Genomic DNA, 14,026 nt, shown 5'->3' with positions numbered 1-14,026 from the left:
AACACTTACTATGCACTGGTCCGTTTTTTAATTGTAAAGAAATATATCTATAACGCTGTACCTAGATGCATTAAACACCAGTGATGTGTAAAATTTACAGATCAGTATACATTTAAGGATGTTGCCTTCTTCACGAAGACAGTTTATGTATACGTCTATAAAGCAACTGCCCGAAACAAGTTGAAAACTTTTGTATTGTCTCAATGAACTTTTCATATACTTCTCATTATCTTCGTATTTCATTGAATTTGTAAAGCTATGTTTGAATTATGATCTTGATTATGAATATGTAATTAAGTGGCGCAATATAATTGCCCTTTATCAACGTGATTGTAGTTGTGTACACAGACACGTAGCATCAGGGGGCTGAGCCCCCCCCCCCCCCCCCGCCCAACATTTCCAAACATAACTTTTTGCTACAGAAAATCTTCACTGAAAGGCTGGTTTGCCCATCCACTTTTGGTTACAGTGAAGTGATATAAATAAAATGTAGTATTGCTTGAAGAAAATTTGGTGTTGAAAGAAGTTGGAATCCCCTACCACCACCACCACTGGCACCACCAAATGGGATGTTCGATCTAGTTTTGGCACACACACACCCGTCTCCTTAATATTTTTGTCAATTTTTTTCAGGTGATTTTTTTTTCTCTGGATTCACTTCATACAAAATTTAAAAACGATGCATCGTCACTTGTCCATTCAACCATTTCAGGGAAACGGCTATGTAATTTTGTAAAAGTAAAATTAATACTATTTATTTTTACATTATAAAAACCACCCAGAATAGCGTGAAAAAACGAAACCTCTTTATAAAACAAAAAAGAATAACTTGAAATATTTTTAGTTTAAACAAAATGCAGTTTTTCTTTTCTTATGCTACTCTAATCAAACTAATTGAGTGTCGTCCTCTCTTTCCGCTTCGTCTTGGTCAGCATGGAAATAATTCATTTTATCAAGGATGTTGTTTGATAGCTCTGTATATAAAGTTTTGAATTAGCAATTAGAATGATAGAAGGCACTGATTAAACAAAACAACAAAACCGAAAAACGACTATGAAAGGCATAAATTTTAGAACGATTTCTTTTTTTTTTATTATGACTTACAAGTACGAGTATTTATTTCGGATCGTATACATGTACAATTCACTCTGAATTTATGGGATAACAAGTTGTTAACTAGACGTAAATCAATGTTACATACATGTACACTAAATGATATATTGTATTTGCAAACAATTAAGTTCACTACATACATAATCACCTCAGTATTAGTGAAATGTAAAATTATACCTAAATCTGTATGATTTACTTGAATTAATCAAAATGAGTAGACTTGAAGTAATATTTTACATATCATAAGCTTTTTTCTTTATAGTTTCTTGATTATTTTTTAATTTATTATTTATTCGTTTATTTGTGTAAATGCAAGACACTCCATTTGTGTTTTTACTCTAAGCAATTTTTATCCACTACTGATCTACAATGTTTGTATATGTATTGATCTTATTTTATTAGTTACGATTCTTGATGATTCTGGAAAAGAATATCACTGTCATCATAGAAATATATTTTTGGAATCTTCCTTATTATGTAAGAGACCAATCCGACATAAAATTAGATTTTAGAAGTGTTACCTGGCAATATCAAACAATTATTGATACATTTCCTTTATTGAATTGGAATTCACAACACATGGTAACAGGAATAATGTATATACATCTGTCATAGGAGGACAGGGTTGCTCTATACATATAAGTTTAAGTGCTAGTGTATGGGGATTGAGGTAGGGAAAGTTATTCAAAAATTAAAGGTTTTCTAAACATTGAACAGATTGTTAATCAGAATGTTCTATCCCTTTATAAATAACGAGATATACAATATATTTACTTCTATAAAGTGAGTCTGTAAAAAATATCTAATATGCTTTACATATCTAATATAAAAAGTTGCTTATCATTTACTATCGAAAAAACGACAGATCCCTTTTTTAGAACATCGATTTTGCTTATCCAATGAAAACGTACTTTACAAAGTTCCTGTTTTATATTCTTAAAGTGAAATTCATTTTTGAATTTACAAATGTAGATGATGCATGTGTCTGATTTCAATTAATATTGTATGCAGCCAACATTTAGGCCTACTTGCTGAATTGATGAAGATTGAAAGGGTATCGTTTTTGTCCGATTTTCATCCGACTATAAATTTTCAAAATATTCTCGACTATCGTTTGTCTTTTTCATACATATCGAAGCAGTTTGATGATCAAGACTTATTTCCATCGTTTACTTTATATATTTCCCAGGCGGCAATATTGATGGTTACTTCAATGTTTTCTTGTTTTGTTTGTTATAAGTTATTTCTTACGTTACTTTTTGCATTTAGTTAGTTCGAAATATTTGACGTTTCCCTGTTTTATTTACGATTTCGATATTTACGTCCCAGGAAGAAAACCTTTATTAATAAACAATAAGGTTTAAGAGTGTTTATGCTACCGGAATTATATTTATTTTAACCTATTTTGTACATTTACATGAGGACATTAGAATGCCATGTATTTCTTTTTCTTTTAAGTTATCGGTGACTTACAAGGACATGTAGCGCTTTGTTATAAAATGTGTGTGTTTTTATGAAATAAAATAATTAATCTAGTAATTTGCATCTAGTTTTTTAAAAAAAATGGGGCAGTTTGGGTATCATCTCAGACTCACACATGCTATCTTACCTTTACCCTGGACCAATAAGTTAAGTTAAGGTACATGTATTCCTTCGCCTTATAAGGTGTCATTTAAGGAATCACTGCCTAGAAGCACGTTATGCATCTTCCCCATTTCCCACTATCGTTGATCTCGCTGGCATACATGTACTATACTAACTAGACAGTGATTCCTTTTATTACCATTTCATTGTAAAATAAAATTATAATTTTATATCTTAAAAAATGTAGACTAAAAGATTTAATTTTATTAATCCCCGCCCACTGACAAAAACCAAAACAGCCGCTTGGGATTTACATGCCTAATTATAGGACTGGTCTCCTTAGCTCCTGACTTATCGGTTTGCCTAATTTACTTTCCGGTAGAAATATCAAGAATTCAACTCCACTAAATTCCAAAGAATTATCATAGAGAAAACAAATAGAATTATATACCTCACTGCCTAATCCGAGCCTTCGAAGAAATACTTAAAACAAAAACGTGTACAAAGATATGCGGGGGAAGGGAGGTGATTGGAGTACCAGATGTTTGAAACTTGAATAGCGATTGAGCCCATGACTTTGGGCCAACACTTGAAGGTGACAAAATGATTTCAAACGTTTTATTGCTTCAGTTACAAAGACAAAAATATTTTATCGTGACATATTTCAACGAAATTGTGCTAAAACTTCAAATATTATTTTTTAATGAAATGTACATGTAAATATTCATATGTTTGTGTGGTAAGAAATAAAGGAAGAAAGAATGCCAGTATAAACGGTTTTTTCAATGAAATTATGTTTGCAATATCTACAAATGAATTATTTTCCACAGGTAATATAGCGCATCAGAAATGATATCAGATATGAGAATCAGAAAAGATATACTATAACCAGTTGGATTTTGGTCATAAGTTGAATAAGTAATTCCTGGACTAAATCCGTTGTTGAATGTAAACGGGGAATTAAGAAGGAATGTTGGCGGGTATAACGAAGTAGTGGCGCTGTGGGGCCGTAGTAAAACGTAATAAAACGTAAACTTAGGGTAAAGGTGCCGTATTCCTTATGGTCTTCCAAAATAAAGTCCAAGAATTGGTAAATCAGGTTTCCGAGTTTATTAAAGAAGATGGTAAATAACAAAACAATAATTGATTTTTGACACTAGTTAAGTTAATTGATGGACAGGTGTGTTTCTTTGAAAGAATTGACATGAAAGAGGTTATAAAGAAATTGTACAAATAAAGTTATTGATACAGGATTAACGAATCCCGAGGCATTAATATTAACACCTAACGAGTAACAGTTATTTTGACAGAGTCACAGAGTGTCAATTGGAATGTCTTAATCCTAATTCAAAGGGAATGAGATAAATAAGACACAATTTACTACAAATAAGCACATATTAAAATCAGATAAACAATTTCACAGATAAACGTCCGAATTTAGTACAAAATATTGAAAAGTTATTTTGATTATAAAAATGTTAATTTTGCTCGGTGATAATACTATGCAAGGATAAATTACTCGTGTTTAATTTTTTGAGAGCATGGTCTGCTTATAAGTAATTTCTACCCTCAATCAAGCAGAGAAATTCTTTTAAATCGAAATAAGCAGTGAATTTAAACAAAACTTGATTGCAGGAATGCTTAATATCCATTGAATTATTCTGCTAATTTTTAAAAGTATTGATGATTATCGCAATTTTTGCACACAGGTATTTATTGGAGCATGTAATATTGATTTTTTACATAAAAATCAAAGAATAATATGCAAAAAATTTAGTGTTGATTTTTTGTTTTACATACCTCTCCAACCCTCTGAGAAGAAAATTTCCTTTGATAATCCTGTACTCGGATGCTTGAAATTCACCAAAGATGATAATTAAAACACTTATTTTGGTTTATTTCTACATTACCACCCATTAGCATTGATTTCATGAGCGGATCCAGAGATTTCAAAGTGCCAACGACTCGATCTTTGTACGTATACACATGTAATATGGTTTCAAAAACATAAATAATTGAAAAATAAAAGATTTTTTTAAATATAAAATACATGTATCATTTGAGTGAAAGCAATTATTCTTACTAATCATTTTTCAAACTTTTATTTTTTTTTAATTCATGTCATTCATGCATTTTTAAAGTCATTCTTTTATTGTAAAACTGTTTTCTATGATATATAACCCCTAATTTGCTATGCAAAACCGATGAGGGGTGTAAATGTCACATAATTTGGGTTTCAGTGTCATTGAGAGTTCAAGCGGCCCTGAGAAGCAATTTCAATGGAAATAAGAGAGAGAGAGAGAGAGAAAGAGAGAGAGAGACGCACAACCTTAAAAATCAATTTGATATAATCAGCTTTTTGTTTAACTTCAGCAACTATGCTACAGAATCAAGTTGATTTTAATTAAAATGAAATTATTTTGAAAATGCATAATGTTCTAACATGTAACATGAAATGGAGCGCGAGGGGGGTTGGGCGGCGGGGCGAACAAGTATACTAGTAGACATACACTGGGGTTACATCCCCTTCCCGTTTACTCTTGCCTTCCACCTGCTGACCAACAGACTAAGCTGTTAATGTGTTTAACAAAAGGGCGAGGGGGAACATTAGATTTCTCTGAAATGATCACTTACTCCCGAGGATAAACAAATCTAAATTCCTCTTAATTTATAAATAGACTTGTATAAAGAGATGTGGCTTAAAATCTAAATTTGTTTGCGATTTCCTATTTATTAGCTCACCTGAGATGAAAACTCAAGTGAGATTTTATGATCACTTGTTGTCCATCTGTCTGTAAACTTTTTATATTTTCAACTTCTTCTTAATAACCACAGGTTAATTTTAACCAGTACTGATTCAAAGCATCTTTAGATAAATTGGTGTTTAAATTGTTACAATGAAGGACTAGACCCCTTTTCAATGGGAGATAATCAAGAAAAGACAAAAATAGGATGGGGTCATTGAAAAACCCTCTTCTCAACAACCATTCACTGGGCCAGAAAAGCTGAAACTTATGTGTAAGCATCCTCAAGTAGTATAGATTGTAAATTCTAAATTGTTCATATCATGACTCCCAGGTGTAGAAAGGCGCCACAATAGTGAATCAATTTTTTTTCATTGAAATATAAAGGAAAAATTGTTATCTTTAAAAATGTTCTTCTCAAGAACCACCGGGCCAGAAAAGCTGAAACTTATGTGGAAGCATCCTTGGGCAGTGTAGATTCTAACTGTTCAAATCTTCACACACACACCCCCCCGGGCGTAGGGCGGGGCAACAATAGAGATTACAACGGGGAAATCATGTTAAGAATAGCAGGGCCAAAGTTACTCAGATGGGCGTGGTGGCCCATGGGCCTCTTGTTTTGTTTGTTTTCTTTCAGTAAAAATATAATTTCCCTTATATATGAAAAAAAATTATGAATTGGGTCTTGTAAAGGCAGAGGATATCCAAGTTATAATTATCTTCAACATGTACATGATGTATTCTTTCAAACTTTTCACACGACCAGTACAGCTTCCTGAACTTAGCTGGCCAGCTTAAATGACCTATCCTCTTAATTATTTAGAGCATTGTGCCAACAGAACAATGATTTCCAGAGACTCTGGGTTAGCTGACAAAATATTCCTGCATTGTGTTTTAATCTTATTGAGGATTGCGTACGTGTTAAATGCTTTAAATCAATCGATAACAATAGTTGATCCGTCTTTGAATTAACGACTGAATGAGGCGATGACGTACAGAATTTAGGGAATCTCCATTCCTCGGTCTCAGCTGATTTTTGAATCTGACAGACTATTGACAAACATGAAGCCCTATTCCAATATACATGTACAATGTACATGCATAGACCGACGCTGGGGGCGGAGGAGGGGGGGGGGGGGGGAGAGCATATAACGGGTTTCTATCAAATCTTTTCATACCACCACATACAGTCATGAAAAAGAAGTAGAAGGGGGGGGGGGGGGGGTAGGGGTCTTTTAAATGTGTGTAAATATTTTTTTTATACATGGACCAGTAGTACTCCTATAGTAGCCAATAATTTTGAACTACATGCATGTTCTAATGACAGCTATTTCTTGGGTGTGTGATTTGTCTGTAGATTAACATTTGTGTATAATATTTTAAAGTTAATATAAAAAGTAAAACATGAAATAATGTATGAGTATATATAGCACAATATGCATTTTTTTTTTATAGATGTACATGTAAAATTGTTAATGTATACATTTTAAAATCAACTTGAGTGAGGTATTTATTCATTTATAACCTTGCTAATATTTATATTTCCGTTTTATGTAAGCCAACTGTAAATCAAAGTTTAATTTAATTATTATTGAATGTAGTCTAAGCCCCTGAATAAAAAACATTTTAAAAGCAGGAGACCATAAATACATGAATTTAAATGCAAAGCTGTATAATACTTAACCGAAATTGTGTAGATTTTGAAAATAAATGTGATGAAAACTTGACTGATTGCCAATCCCTGCTAACCAGACATCAACTTGGAACAGTGTGCCAAACTGATCTCCTTTTTTTGTATTTATGGTATTTATTAAAATTATGTCTGACATAAGTACTGATTGATTTGATTTTAAATACCTACACACCTTCTTGTTTTCCTCGTATTCTTATTTTATAAACCCTCATTGTATGTTGTATTAATCTGCTTTATCAAAACACATTAAGATTCTGTGATAGTTCTGTATCATCCAGTAAATACCCCCCCCCCTCCCCTCCCCGGCAATATCTGTCAATACCCTAGTGTTGAATTAGTACATGTATAATAAACAAGACACATACACCTATTTTCTTAACTTAGCTGAGTATCTCTGCTATTGTAACGAGAACTTGTACTCAAATCTGTTTTAGAGACAATAATACAAGAAAACTTACAATATGGTATGAAATTGTAAATTTGTCTAGATTCAACTGCCTTAATTCATTATAAATGTTTATCTCAGTGTACATTCTCATCACCAAAGATTTATCCGTCTGAAGTTCAAGTGTGTCTCTTAGAGTACAAGGATGATTGAGTATCAAATTCTGCATAAAAAATTCCAATAAATTTACTTTGTAACCTTACGAAGTGTATATTTGATAATATTCTGATAATGTTCTCATAGGTAAAAACTCATCCTTAAGAGTCATTCTCTGTAAGGACCACAGATGGCGTTCAAACGAATATCACAGATTTTAATAAAACATATATGAAAAAATTATGAATGTGTATGAGATTAATTAGGTATATTTAAAATTTTGAGATGTGACCTATCCTCCAGGTTATGGCCCCCTAACACATTTTGTGGCTACCCCCATGTTTGAAAAGGTCAGTTTTCTTCTAATTTGACATAAAAAATCAAAATAAGTAATTCACTATGGTTGGATTAAGTGCATTAAATTGTGAAAATAAGGTGTGAAGAAAAGATAAAAAATTATTTAGCTTCATTACTAACTCCCCTTTTTATTTTAGAGAAATTTAATTTCCTCCTATTTTTAACCCTTAACCAATACGCTAAATAACCATACTTTCAGCAGGTTGGGGGGAAACGTAAATTCCGCTATAATAGTGGTATTTCACTATTATAGTGAAATTACGCTATATTTCCCGCTGTGGATACCCTCAATTTCATCCGATTCCATGCAAGGCGTTTGAACCGCACGTCATGGTGGGTATTGAAATGAACAAAAACTGTCATGCTTGCATGTTTCGAATTTTAATGAATTTTCTACAGTTGTGTTAAATAATGCGAGCACTCTTTTTTTAACGGAAGTTGCATTTTTAACATAGCAACCGATGATTGCGGGGGTAATTAAGCCTGTTTGAATCTCACTTATTGCTCATTAATGTGCACAAGTTGACTCTTGTTGCGATTGTCAACTTAAACTGGAAAGGTTTTATGGAATTAAACAAGAAAAAGATTATTTCTGTCTGCATGGTTACGGGTATGGAGGCCCGTTATGGTAAACGGAAAGACCCATTATTATCGCAGCGGCTGATCTTTCTGTGCATGGTTGTGTTAGATAGTGAACATGGGAATTGAGAAGTAATTTTATAATTCAGAATTGAGAAGTTATTTTATAATTCAGCATAATACTTCTTCTTTGATAACATGTAGAAAATCATAAGTAAAATATTTTTTTTAAAGCTTAATAAACAAAATTAAAATATTATTGTTATACAGTTTCAATTTCATTGTTATTTCTCATCAAGATATTTGATAATTTTTGACTATATAAAAAGAGTTTACAAAAGGTACTATATAGAAATAAAAGGAAATTTTGAATTTCCGGTTGCATCATAACGACGTGGTACATATAGTTCATGGTTAATAAAAAATCAAAAACTGTTCAGCTCATAAAAATTGAATATGCTACAGACCTGCGAATGTTGTGAATGATAAAAGAATAATTTCGATTCCATATTTTGCAAAGCGCCTTGCGGCATAACCTATACTGCATAAACGATAGGAATTATCACGTGATCAGGACCCAGGGAACACGTGGTTCGGTCATTTTTATTTCAGACTGTCTTCAAAGCAATATAAATAAATATTTTTTTTTTAAAATAAATACGCACATAGATATTTAAGTGCATTTGCTCATCAGATGGATTAATCAAGTCCATAGGAGTCGGAAGCAAATTGAAGGGGGGGGGGGGGGGTAAACCAATAAAAAGGTAAACCTCAATTTTCAATACGTAGAAAATGTCTATCACTGCAAAATAAAAAAAAAGTAGGGGCTAAGCCCCCCTCCCCCGGTTCTGACGCATATGAAGTCAGTGATAAAAGATTTGATTGAAAATGAAAATATAGGCTTCTCGTGATTCTAGTTCAGCTTTGAATATCTTATACTTCCATTGCATGGTTATGCATTCAAAATTGTGATAGTACTTTATCAAATGCTAAATTGTTTGCGGTCGATTTGGTCTTGACATAAATTTTTGATTGTGGAAAATATGAATTGAGTCAAAGATATTTTAGACACATCTTATGCTGAATATTGAGCAGTGGTGATTGGTTATTTGAAGTTTCCTTGTGTTTTAAACAATAATACAATAGCATAATTCGAAAAGCTTGAAAAATTAATACTTCTGGTGTGATTTTTGTTACATTCTTTCATTTCCTAGAATATAATTAGATACAAATATTTTTAAATAGCAAGAAAAAAACTACAGCTATTTCTCTCAGGTTTTAAAGTTAAATCATTCTTGCCTAAGTGCCTAACTAGAAAGTGTTAAATAAGATTCATTTGTGCAGAGTTAAAAAGATTGTTCCAATCATAATTATTTGAACATGTTTAAAATAAGGTTACAGGCACTCTTGTCAAATATTCCGGACACCAAAATAAATTGAGTCTTTTTTCTGAAATAAACAATTAACCAGCAGAAATTAAAAATTATATATATTTTCTAGAATCGTTTTTATTTTTCAAAAAAGTAATTTTTTGATTATTTATTATAAATTGATTTTGTAAAGAGGATAGAAATCGAATTTATCATTACACTCTTTTTTTTATTTTTGCCATAATGTGTCTTCGTTTTCCATAACGAGCCTCCATACCCGTAACCATGCAGACAGAAATAATCCTTTTATTGTTTAATTCCATAAAACCTTTTCAGTGCAAGTTTACAATTGTAACAAGCATCAATTTGTGCACGTTAATGAACAATAAGTGAGATTCAAACAGGCTTAGATACTACTGCAATCATCGGTTGCTATGTTAAAAATGCAACTTCCGTTAAAAAAAAAGTGCTCGCATTATTAAACGCAACGGTAGAAAATTGATTAAAATTCAAAACATGCAAGCATGACAGTTTTTGTTCATTTTAATACCCACCATGACTTGCGGTTCAAACGGCTTGCATGGTATCGGATGAAATTGAGGGTATCCACGACGGGAAATATAGCGTAATTTCACTATAATAGTGAAATACCACTATTATAGCGGAATTTACGTTTCCCCCTAACCTGTTCAGTGCCATTTTATAAAAAATCCCAAGATAGGTTTATAAAATATTAACAATATTTTGAAAGCAAACACACTTGATAATTTATTCATAATTATTCTGGATGTGTGTTTTTTGTTTTAAAAAAATAAAATGCATTTGAAAATTTCAAAAAACTAGCATTTCACAAAAATATTATCTCCCTTTGTAGAACTCTCTAGTTCCGACAGTGAAGGAAGGTAAAAACAAAAGTATTTGTAAGCATGACGTTTTGCCGGTTTGGAGTTCCTTTTCGCAAACGATGTGTTTTACTGATATTTTTATACAAAACTGCTTAGATTATACAGTATAACTTCCTTGGCAGATGTGATATTGTTTATTCTGAAGACATTCAACAACTCGTGAGTTTTAGCAATGGCCATGTATTGTCTAAGTAGGTCGTATACCATGTGTTACACTTGCTAAATTATTTAGTCCTAGTAAATACAGTGAATGACTATCGAATGTGGACGTTATTTTAACTTTTCTTCAAAATAAAATACAAAGAGGTGAAGAAGGAAGTTTTGTAAAATTCCAAATCTTCTAAGTTCACACCTGCATATTGAAAACACCAGAGGAGATGGAGCAAGAATTCCCCCCCAAACAGAAAATGTGAAAGCAGGTCATTTGATTGGTAAAGCTGGTGCAACGTACCAGTGTTATACACCATGCATGTACACGTAAGTAACTACAATTTCTGATACACAATATAATAATATTTGTTCATAGAGTTATGAGTAGATGAAATTATTGAAAAAGAATTAAATTGAAATGAATGTAAAAAGGTACGGTCCAAAGACTGTACTAAAGCATTTCTATCTACATGTGTAGGTCTTCAAAGACTGTACTAAAGCATTTCTATCTACATGTGTAGGTCTTAGAAGTGGGTAAAATAGCTACTTTGGGTAGCTTTAAGCTACATACATGTACATTGTAGCTATTAATAGCTATGTGGGTAGAATAAGAAATAATCTTTGGACTTGACCTTGTAAATTTCATTTTCCTTGTTCATCTTGAACACTCTATCATGACGTATGCATTTAAAGTTTAACAAGATATGAATTAAAAAGTTTCTCCAATTTGAATTATTGTACACAGTTATTTATTTTAGACCTGTCAACATACAAAACAAAATAAAAAGTATCGTTAAATATGTGGTGAATGGCAAAAAAAATTAACAACTCATTCTTATATAATTGTGCTTTAATTAGTTCCTGTAAGGAATTGAATTATTTTTATGAAAATATACAATTTATTGTAGCATGCTGCTGTGTGACCAAGTTAGGGGCATCACAAGGAAGGGGAAGATATTTAGATCATTCATGGAGCCTTCAACATCGTATTAAAACCAAATTATAAAGAGGTATAGTGTCCATGTACTATAATTTTGACCCAATAGCCTTGACTTCTATATCTTTCAAGAAATTAGACATTGGTAATAAATTTTGAAGGATAGAGGATACAGCTTTCATGTTCCATATATACATTAACTACTATTATTGACCCACTTTTCAAGGCATGTAAACATTCTGTGATGTTCCAATTTCTACCCATCTGAAATCATCCTAATTATTCTATACAAATATATTTTACTTCAAATTCAATTTTTGCGCAACTTTGAATAAGAAATTTAAAAAAAAACTACACTGTAAAACTTATTCATTTTATTCATTAAAACATGACCCAAGTTGTAATTTTCAAAAATTTTGACAAGAGTTTCTACCACTTTCCTTAAGAAACCTCTCTACACTGAACGCTAAAGAGTTACGATTCTGTTCTATTTATCTGCCCTTAGATTTAAATGCCAATAGATATACATTTACACTATATTACTCAGTTTATAATCAAATCAAGTATTCTTAACATTTGAAAAGGGCAAGATAGTTTAAATTCTAAATTATGAATATGTTGTTTACATGTATCTTCTCCATAGAAGTAAATAGCAATCATTTCTACTGATACTGTGTTGTGTTTGAACATTTTTTCCTGGGGTTAAATGCCATGTATCATGTATTGAAAATGAAATAGAGAAGCTTATTATTTACATCTTTATTCAATATAATTTTCACAAAGTCCAAAAATCATTTTACACTGGTGTAGAGAGGATGTATGACCTATTAAACGTACAAGTGTAACTGTTTTCATGATCCAATTGGTTCCTTTAATCATTTTTAGCTCTACTGGTCAAAGACCAGAAGAGCTTATGCGATAGTAATGTGTCCGTCGTCTGTTTGTCTGTCTGTATGTCTGTCCGTCTGTAAACAGTTTTTCAAAATGCTACTCCTCCTACAGTTTTGGTTTGATTTCAATATAACTTGGCACACTAGTAAAGTACACTAAGATAAATAATTCTGTGTATCTGTTTTTGTCATTATTCTATTGATTGCTTTTGTAAATGTCCCAACTGCTAGTTTACTCTTTCTTTATTATAAATACAAACCAGTAGAGCTACAGTCTTGACAGAGATTTCTGGTTAACTTAAGTCTTGTATTATCTACCTGGTAAATCTAAATACTTGTATTGTCTATTACAGAACTCAAGAAGCCAGAGTTTTACATTTAGTCATGACCAGTCATGACATTCAGCAAATGAATGAGTATCTGATGAAAATTAGTGAGAGTTTTCAGAGAATGGGAGATACCGTCGGGACACCTTCACTAAGCCTGATAAATTATACTACAACAATATAATGACAAACATTGCTGTTATTCTCCCAAAGAACATCAAAGAAATAGTGAAGTCTTACAGTATCTGAAGAAAATCCTAGTCTTGCCTAGTATTATACCTGAGGGAAGTTTTGACCACTTATCCTGAAGTTATTCATGCATAATAACATGGGTCCACTATGCACTACTATGAATATGCTTCAAATAATAAAAAAAAAAGATTTTAATAATGTACATTCTTAAATAAAAGATAAAAAGTGTATAAACAGTAGTCTCATTGCATGTAAAATGATAATTCCATTCTTTGTTACAATTATTGAATTTTTATAAAATTGACAAAAAAATTGAAGAAATCTATGTCAAAAGTGTCTATTATTATTTTCAAGGCTTAAGGATAACGTTTACTTGGATGACAAAAATATTAACTGGTAAAAGTGAAAAACCACCTATTGTACATCTATGTAGTTATTCACTGAAGTATGTCATTGCCCTACTATTCCTGCTAATGGCTCTTGGGTATTTCATAGAAAATATATAATTATTTTTCACAATATGACCAACATTTGCCCCCCCCCCCCTAATATTTTGCCAATATATAGAATTCTATAATATTATACTTCTATAATAAACATAGCTACTCCATGCTTGTGCCCCCTCAGAAAATACGTCTAATGATC

General features: G+C 31.8%; 1 long non-coding RNA gene across 1 annotated transcript; it reads left to right on the top strand.

Moving 5' to 3' along the window:
* The first annotated feature begins 11,171 nt into the window (after positions 1-11,171).
* Positions 11,172-13,672, top strand: LOC134261471 (uncharacterized). Its single transcript, XR_009990822.1, has 3 exons — positions 11,172-11,363; positions 11,945-12,046; positions 13,217-13,672. It is a non-coding gene; the product is annotated as an uncharacterized LOC134261471 (long non-coding RNA).
* The last annotated feature ends 354 nt before the right edge of the window (positions 13,673-14,026 follow it).

This window comes from Saccostrea cucullata, unplaced genomic scaffold (genome assembly GCF_032062105.1).
Source record: "Saccostrea cucullata isolate Sc308-1 unplaced genomic scaffold, CSIRO_AGI_Scuc_v1 ctg2616, whole genome shotgun sequence".
Lineage (NCBI taxonomy): Eukaryota > Metazoa > Mollusca > Bivalvia > Ostreida > Ostreidae > Saccostrea > Saccostrea cuccullata.
The sequence above is the reverse complement of the archived record's forward strand: the minus strand, read 5'-3'. Positions and strand labels throughout refer to the sequence as shown.